The following is a 7,416-nucleotide window of genomic DNA, read 5'->3' on the forward strand; positions in this document are numbered from 1 at the left end:
TTGTTGATTAATACCAGCGATCCATGTATAATAAGGACGAAATTTTCAATTTTATTACGTAATTGTGTGTGTATGTGTATGTGCATGCGCATACCGCATGAAACCTGGCGTCCAATAACGGGGTGGATGCTCTCTCAAGGCTGTGCAACCCACGCAGCCACACAAACAACCCCCATCAGGAAGCGCTTTGCCACCCCATCGAGGCTGAGCTATAATTGCAAATACACCATTCTGCTATAAAGTGGTGAAATTAATAACTGAATCGAAAATATTCACCACAGTTGGAAGCTTACGCTAATCTTGGGAAATAAAGTGGCATAGATATACTTTTTTAGGGGGGGTTTCCGTTGAAGCCGATAGATAGTGGTAGAAATGAACTCAGCTGTGTGTTCATCAAGGTATAAGTTAACATAGGTTTAAAAAAAAAATCATTTATGTAAATATACCAGTATATACATACATATACATATGGGACCTGGTCTACGAAAAGGGAGCTAACGTGCGAAAACTAGTTTTCTGGGAAACAGCTGTTAAAAATAAACAATTTCAACTTCCATCCGAATCAACTAAAAAGTGAAAATTGATTTTTTGACACCTAAGCCCCCTTTCCGTAGACCAGGTCACATACATATACATATATAATATATTTATTGTTATAATTGGGGTACTCACAACGTGTCATAAAGCATCGTAAAATCATAAATTAATAAATTTGTATACTAGTTTAAAAAACTGGTTGTTGTAACTTACTAAGACTAGATTTTTTTAAACTAGAAAACAGCAATTTTATGGTATTTAATTAATTTGGAAAACTTTACTATAGCATTTCCTGTGTAATTATTTAACAAGAGAAAGGGTCCGATTATATTTACCGTAAGCGAGACTCTGGAAACCTCACTAGAATAAAACTTAAAGAAACAGAAAATATTTTTTGTCATTGATCTTATAAAATCTATAAGTGAAGTTATGGGGTCAGTAGAGTAACCTGGCCAGTTTTTTCGAAATTTTTTTTCATAGACATTTTTGTTCTACAATAGAACTTTTTTCATAAATCACGAGATATATATGTACATATGTATGTATGTATATCGTGGAGTGTATAAACAAATTTTTTCGTAATTTTTTGATGACATCTGTCGGAGAAATGGCTGGGTGAATGAGATGCGTTTTTTCACTGGCGGACACGATTTCTCATGTTTGGATCATCTAAAACACAAAAACCCAATTTCTTCTTAAAAAGTACGTGAATGGTTATCGTCTCTACTAGAATCATGAAAAACTGTTGATAAATAAAAAGGTAATTTTTCCAAATGTTTTTTTACATAAATTTTGTCATAACATTGTCAATAAATTATAAAAAATATAGGGACGAAGCAAGGCGTTTTGTGAACATTTAAAAAAAATTAAGCAAATCGGTTGAGTAGTTCGAACGGAATCATGTCCGCCAGTTAAAAAAAGTGTGTTTTGAGAAAAACGCGTTTAAAGTTTGAGGTGTGCACTCCGAGCGCTCCGAACGTCGAGCGGTAATATTATTTTTGGGCCTTTTTCGAAACCTTCCAATAGTAAAATGGGTTTCTACATTAATTCTAAGGATGTAAGGGAATAGAAAATGCAAAAAAAAAATTTTTTTGAAAAAATATTACTGACCCCTTAAGTAAAACGAACGCCCAACAACAGTTATGTTCAAATTATTTAGTTGAGTTTGAAAGAGATTGAAAATTAAAAATGGAAATGTTATATTTTTGGTTAACAATATAGAATCCTCTTTAAACTTTTTTGCAGAATGCTGCAGTGGTATCTGTTGCTCCAGATACAAAGACCAGGTTGTCAAGGGCATCTAGGATGGTGTGTGCAAATTCTTAGGCCTTTTTGTGGCATATGTTCAGTCTTTACCGAACACTTATGGGTTACATATGTAATTTTATTGACTATACACCGTGTATGGCCTGTGTTCGGTCGAAAAAATAGCAAATCACCGAGTAAATTTTCGAAAAGTCTTCTCATGAAATTCATCAGATTGTAGTCGTCTGAAATAGGTAAATTAAAAAAATTAATGTAGCTATTAATCTAGCTTATGGAAATCTACTTAAAGATATAATACATTATATAATATAAAATATAATTAGTCTTCAGCTGATTTTCCTTTATAATAAATAAATATTTCTAAAAATATTTTCCACCTTGAAGGAGAAACGTGAGTTTTCTCTCACTGGCACCCAGCCGCCTCACTTTCACTGATATTTACATTCACTGAAAATCTATGATGAGAAAAAATGTAGAGAGACAATATTTTCATTTTTTAGTTTAAGTTTTTCTTTTGACTAAATGTTATCACTGCTTACACGTACTTACCACAAACTTTTATAATGAAATACATACAAGTATGTACATATATGCATTCATTCGCCGCGTTCAATGGTCGACAGTTACGAGTACTCGCCGCAAAACCACGAAATTTGGTACAACTAACCAATAGAGTGAGGAATCGTAGGAAAAAGCAAAGCAGAAAAAATTTTTCGAAGTGTGAAGGCAATAAACTCGATTTCAAATTAAAATACAAGTTAAGAGGATGTTTTAATAGTACTGGCTCACGCAAGCCTATACATTAGGGTGGCACTTCGAAACGAAATGCAGTTTAGGTGTCGAGATATTTCGTTGCAAAAGAGGAAATAGAGGTGTATTTTGTATTGGGCTAGTATCCACTGCAGCTTTTAGAGAATATTTCTGAGGTCTCACAGCTTGTTCGTTTAAAAAATCTAGACGTGTGCGGCTTACATGTCTAAATATTATGCAAACTAATCTAAAAAACCAAAATAAGTTTTATGAGAACATTTTTTTTCGAATAATAAAGATTTTAAAAGAGTAATGGCTGAGAGCAACTTTAAGAAATCTTGACTTTGGGTCAAGATAAAGTATTTGATCTGTTCTAGGAGGCTAAAGCTTAGAAATACGACCCTGTTTTCCAAATTTTGTGAACAGAAACTAATTACTAGACTTCCTACTAAGACATACCGGAGGCCTGGTGATTACAGTGAAAGACTAATTTTTTTGGAGCCACAATCTCGTACAGAAATCCTCGAAATAAGCGTTCTTTAGTGACAAATTCACTCTTTCTTTCTAGTAACAATAAACTTTTTATCTCTAGTAACAAGAAACTTCAGAGATGAGCTGAGTCCTTTCCGCCATGTTCGTCTGGCTGTTAATACTAGAACTATTTTCTCAGTTTTTGAGATATCTGAAATTTTTCGTTTTTTCCCAAAGAAGCTGACAGGTATTTTAGCTTCGGAGCAACCGCAAACGCAAACTCTTTGAGAAGGTATTTTGTTTTTAATTTCCCGGTGTGCTTTCAACTAACATTGTGATGTTAGTTATTACGGCTATTGGCATGATAATTAGCTGTCATACCAGGCAAAATTTCGTACTGATTTCCTTAGCTAATGCAAATATTTATTGTAATTTTTAATTACGACACAATCACACGTTTAACACCTCCCGTATATACTACATTTTGCTTCGAAAATCTTAGCGCCAGCTGGTGCTCACATTGCTGCGCTGCCTTGATTGTCGTTTATGGCGTAAAATGGTCAGTTTAATTTATATACAATGTACATATGTAGATGCACATTTAGTGCATGCGAGTGCAAACTGGCCAATCAAGTCCACTTGACCACTTTAATACAGGTTCGCCGCCATTCTGTATGGTAGCTTGCCCATTGCGCAGCTAGCTGACCTTGAGCTAAGAATTTATTCTCTCCTTCACTTTTGCAATATTGATTGACTATATTTAATGGCTGGCTTGGGTACTTGTGTATTTCAGAATATGTATTTCATTAGTTAAATGCAACAGCAGACAATGAAATCAATTTTGATCTTGGATTAATAATACTCAAGAGCAATCGAATGCAATGAATATGCAAGAATTAGTTCACCAGTGCTTTTTGATTAAAAAAAAAATGTTTCATTTTGTTTAATTTCATCTAATTTTTGTATCTTTAATATTTCATCAATTTATTATTTTAATTTGTCTATGTGTCCTTTTGTGTGTCTTAGAAGGACTCCTATTTTGAGGTTATTCTTGTTTTTCTAACTGCATTTCTTGTATAGATCTCCCTCATATTTACAGTTTGCTTCTTCAATATTCAATCTCAACTCTTCAATTCTGTTTTCTGATCTTAATTCGCTAATAAAAACAAATATTTGCTCTTAGGGGCGTTTTCTTAAAGTCTGGTTAGTAGCCGGTTCTAGTCAAAAAAGGTTCTTTACCGAAAGAGGCAGTATTGGTTAAGTTAACCAGAACTTAACTGGCAGTTGATTACTAACGTTTCATTGAGAAAATGGCCCTTAGTGATTTAGTAAACTGTAGAACAATTGATTTTGGCGCACATCTTTTCAGTCTTTCTAAAAACAGTCTGTAGTTCAGTTATCAAGATGGAATTATAATAAAAAAGGACTTACATTATGTGGGACTTTATAGCAAATTTAGAACTCTCTTCCAGAAACTTGAAAAGTAATAAGAATTTTTGGTTGAATAAATTGAATAAATCAATAAAAAATTAGTCTACCTTAAACAGATTTTACTATAACACTACTATTATAATCTACATTACCATATACTCTGTTTTTATCGAATTCTGTTTTTTAGCCACTACTCTTGCTTTGTTGTAAAATATCCTGCTTTCTGAAATGGGTTTTTAGTCAATTTAGTCGAGGTGTAAATTCTTTATAGGTTTCTTGAAAGTAATAGTGCAACAGAGTGAGTATCTAAGATTTTAAATTGGAGCATGCGTAAGGAGGATAGAAATCAACGTTTTTTTCAAACAGGCATTCTAAGGAAAAATTTTATATTTTCGACATTGACTAGACCTAATAAACCATTCCGCTTAAATGTAGGCAACATTTATAAAAGTATTTCCAATTATCAACCTGGTTACTAACCAATTAGTATTAATTTTGGTTAAGTTTGTATGACATTGAAAGGATCCAGTTGAAGTCACTAAAAATCTGTATTCTTTTTGCGATAAACCAAAATCTCACTATGGTCACTCCTCATGATTTAAAAACGGATTATAAAATTACTTTTTGTCTGGCGGAATTGTTTGTAATTATTCGGAATATGGGGAGTGTTTTTCACATAAATAAAAACATTTTGACAGAAGAGAACTTGAACTATAGAACTTAATTAGCATGAATATATAGTCTATTAGATTTGAGTTTGACTATTTATAGTGGTAGGTCGAGTGGAAGTGAATTATATCCGACAAAGATTTATTTTGCTTCTTAGTTTTCTGTCATGAGGATGCTTCTCATTAAATTTATTGCGGGTTGGGAAAAAGCTTACACCCAATTGCAGCCGCCTCTGCATAGCACAAATCTGAATATATAAGGAGGAGAAAGCTCCTGGCTACATTTTGTTGCATATTCGATGCTCTGATGAATTTTGTTGATCTACGTTTAAATTTGCTAAAGCAAGTAATATACCATCTTATATAACTCAAATCCCCAATGAAAAAATAGTAAGAAGACACTTATAATAAAAGTGTTGTAAGCGTTTTAACGCAAGATTATTTCCAGTAAAATTAGTGTTTAGCTAAAATATAGGTTTTGAGCAATTAAAACTGCGCAAGCGTAACAAATAAATCGGAAATTTCATTGCAAACAACACACTCAGCTTCATACAAATGTATTGATTGCCTAATCAATTGAGATATTACGAAAATGCGCGAATCAGCACGAAAAGTTTTCGGACCATTGGCTATTAATTGCCGCAAAATTTCGCAAACTTAAAGTGCTACTTTGGGAAAGGCATGGGTATATATGTACATATATACACATAGATAATTATACATAAAAATTTTGGAAGAGAATGTACGATAGTAAAAAATAATGAAATAATATAAAAGTTTTATGATTGCGTCGCTGTTCGGTCTTCATAAATCGTCTTGGTGCTTGGCACTGATCACTTTGAATAGCCAAAAAATCGTACGCTTTAATAGCAAAAGCATAAAAATTAGCTAAACAAACATGCAAAAAATTATCGCATTTAATGCAAGCTTAAATTGTCTTTTAACAGCTAAGTAGACATAAGGCAGAGTTGGTCGAAACCTGAAAGACCCACAAGCCTTACGCTGAATTCTCGCACAGCACAATGGCTGCGACTGGAATGCAGATTTGTGAGCGCAAACTGGATTTTGAAGTCATGTGTTATTTCAACACTCGGCTAAAAGCAATGTTGAAAGCGAAACTTTAACGCAAACTTGTTGTTGGGAGAATCAGCAAATTAAAATGGTTTTTATGCCAAAATTTAGCTTAAAGCAGATTTATTATGTGTCGCTGCGGATTAATAGAGCAAAATTAATACTTAAATACATACATATGTACATATGCTATATTTTTCAGTATCAACCAGCTCTTATTTAGGCACCCTTTAAATTTAGAACTTTAGTAGGTACATATTTCCTCAAGCGAGCGTTTTACTCTCGCTACTCAAATATAACTTCCATTACTCATATTCACCTTTCACATAGGTTTCCGCAGTACCAATGACCCCAACATATTTATTTTTAGCATTCAAGGTCGCACAGTAGTGCAGCAACTCATGGTCCAGCTACAAGACAGCTTGACAAATTGAATCGCCCAACCGTTTTCGCTGCCAAGCAGCATGAAATAATTATGGTTGCTGCTTAATGCATCTGCACACTTATGCAGATCCAGATCACATCAGACATATGGTATTAACATGCATAAATGTATATATAAGGGGTTTTTTTCTTTTGAACTATTAATTTTTTTCAATCCCCTCATGAAATTTTCTTGGATATACCCTAACAAAAATTCCCTGAAAATTTGAGCCATTTTTTTTGAACATTAAGTGCTCGACCAAGGCATTTAAGAATTTTCCATTGAAAATACACGAAAATCGTGATTTTTATCTTTAAATTTCAAATTTGCTCAGAGGCATTTTATGGCATCGCTTTGACTTTAGGCACATATTCCTCAGAATTGAACACTCTACAAAAGTGGGCATTGCGACAAAGTCGAAACTCACACCGGCGAATTAGTATGGGGTTCTAAACCCGATTTTTCCACGAAATTTGCATTTTTTTGTATTTATCTCGTAAATGACAAGAGCTATAGATAAAATGTAAATAACAAACTTGTTGGAAATTGTAAAGAAAGAGTGGTGATGACCGAACGATTTTTTTAATTTTATGATGAATAAGAACCGATTCAGACGAGAGCACGACCTTAACTAGAGGGACCATGAGCACTGCAGCAGGCTAAGTTTAACCCTTCGTTTAAGGAAAATAGTATAAGATGAATTTATTAGATAAAACATCTAAAGAACTCGAAAAAATCAAGTACAATTTAAAATGGCCTAATGCTAAACCTATAATAATTAATCTTCGAAACTCCCGG

Source organism: Bactrocera tryoni, chromosome 1, assembly GCF_016617805.1.
Source record: "Bactrocera tryoni isolate S06 chromosome 1, CSIRO_BtryS06_freeze2, whole genome shotgun sequence".
NCBI classification, from domain to species: domain Eukaryota; kingdom Metazoa; phylum Arthropoda; class Insecta; order Diptera; family Tephritidae; genus Bactrocera; species Bactrocera tryoni.